This window comes from Octopus bimaculoides, chromosome 6 (assembly GCF_001194135.2).
Source record: "Octopus bimaculoides isolate UCB-OBI-ISO-001 chromosome 6, ASM119413v2, whole genome shotgun sequence".
Lineage (NCBI taxonomy): Eukaryota > Metazoa > Mollusca > Cephalopoda > Octopoda > Octopodidae > Octopus > Octopus bimaculoides.
In genome coordinates this window covers 35,034,851-35,037,353 of record NC_068986.1, presented here as the reverse complement: position 1 = coordinate 35,037,353, position 2,503 = coordinate 35,034,851, and positions in this window count along the sequence as shown.

Sequence of the window (2,503 nt, the reverse complement as noted above, 5' to 3'; positions counted from 1 at the left end):
TTTGAATTCAAGGCGGTGATTTATAAAGAATCTCGTGAATTCCACTTTTTGTTTCTTTCATCTGTTTATATACTTGATGGACACAGAGGAATTCTTGAGGTAGATCCAATGGCATTTATATCAATATTATGGATAACACCAGGTAGCCATAGACAGTGAAAGTGCTCTAATTGGCATACTACCAGGTGTACACTCAAGGTTTAGATAACGATGTGTGTGTGTGTGTATGTGTGTGTGCACCCATACACAAATTCATACGCATAGATAGATAGATAGATAGATAGATAGATAGATAGATAGATAGATAGAATGGATCTACGAGGGGGTGCTGAAAAGTTCCTGGCTTTAAGGATACCGTGAAAGGTCTGGTTGGAAGCCCAAACTTCCGACTACTTTTACAAAGCTTAGAAAAAACTGAAGGACCACTGCAATATGCGTGTAAATCTGAGAGGGTAATAGTTTGAATAAAAATCACAATTAACTGATCATCCTATATTTTCTTTTTCCCGGAACCAGGAACTTTTCAGCAACCCCGCGTATATGTAATATTGGTTTCAAATCTAGGCATAAGGCCAGCAGTTTCGCGAGAGGGGGTTAGTCCATTACATTTACTCCCGTGCTCAACTGGTATTTATTTTTATCGACCACGAAGAATAAAAGGGAAAGTCGATCTCCTGGGAATTTGAACTCAAAACGGAAAGGCGGACGAAATGCCACCAGGCATATTTGCCCGGCGTTCTAACGACTCAGCTAGCTCGCCGCCTTTCGTATATGTAATATTAATAAAAAGAGAGGTGTTTTAAAAATATCCGTGCACATTCATCTTGCTTCGCCCATCAACTGAATAATTTGTGTTGCATGAAGAAGTGTTATTAAAATAGCTTTGAAGCAAAAATATAAAGCAATTTTCTGATTCGTTCGTCTAGAACCTATTTGTCATTCAGACAAGCCGAACGAGATTTGTTCTGTGTTATAGAAAATATTGTGAAGTTAAATTTCAATTGAGTTCTATTTATATCTGTGTGAGTGAATCATAATACAGAAAAGGAATCCCCCTCCTCAGTTAATATGCGTCTTTGGAAACTGGAAAAATAGATATGTGTACAAGGTGATGAGTCTAATGGTGCAGAAGAGATAGACTGGGAGAGGGGCTAACCTAGTGTTTTTAGTGTGGATTTGAATACAAAACGGGTAGCGGATATGGAGATTTACTCTGTGGCAGTACTGCTCACAAAACCATCCTTGTTGAAAAGCAGAAGTAACGAAGATATTGTAAAGTTGATGGAAATTTCTTTTGGCATGAGACAAGGAGGATCAGCTGAAGGAATCCTTCGCGGTATGGATAATGGTATTGCAAGAGAGATGCAGTGCTGAGTAAACACTGCTCAGTTTGGTGGGATGGTTGAGTTTCTCCAGTTGTTGCCGGCTTTGTTATTTGTAGTGTTCTCTTTTTTTTACATGTAAATCTATGAGTGAACCACTTGATGCACATGTAGTAGTGAGTCTTTGGTTTTAGCATAAAACTGGCATACATACATACATACATACATAAATACCCTGTTGTTGACGTTGAAATTCAAATGAAGGAGCTTTGGATCTAGGTCACAAACCGGCTCTTTCTCTATTGGCAAGAAATCTTGAAATAATCTGAATAATGACATACATACATACATACAGACAGACAGACAGACAAAGAATTCAGGTAATATTACGTCTGATGACCTGAAATAATAGGTACATACAAGTAGTGCACAGATTGATTTGCTGCCTAAAACTCCAACTTAGAACAGGGCATGGATATAAAACTGACAATAAGAAAATAAGCCATCTATTTTATATGGATGACATAAAAGTATATAGCAAAGACAATAATGAGCTTGAAGACCTATTACGTATTATGAAAGCATTCAGTGACGACATCGGGATGGAATTTGGTTTTGATGAATGTGCCAAGACTACCTTCCGGAAAGGCCACAAATTCAGTTATTAATAGGACATGAGCTAGAACAAACCTAAATATACCTAGGAATAAAGGAAGGCTCTGGCATTCAGCATGCAAGCACGAAAGAGAAGTTCAAGAAGGAATGTTACAGGAGAGTTTGAGCAGTCCTGAAATCTGAGCTAAATGCATGTAACAAAGTGGTAGCCATAAATTCTTTAGCAGTTCAATTTATTACTTGCAGCTACGATGTATTGAACTGGAATATCAATGAAGTGAAGAAAATTGACCGAAAAATGCGCAAACTGATGGATTGTAATAAGATGCACCACCGAAAGCAGACGTGTATCGTCTTTACCTTCTCAAACCCCAATGAGGTCGAGATGTGACCCAATTTGAAATCTCTTACAAAACAACCACAATTGGACTGGCCAAATGTCTTGAAATAACAAACGATTGAAAGCTGAAGTTCGTTGAAAATCACGAAATGGGTAAGGAGCTTCGTTCTGCGTGATATCCGGCGGCGGAGGCGGCGGCGGTGGCGGCGGAGGCGGCGGCGGCGGC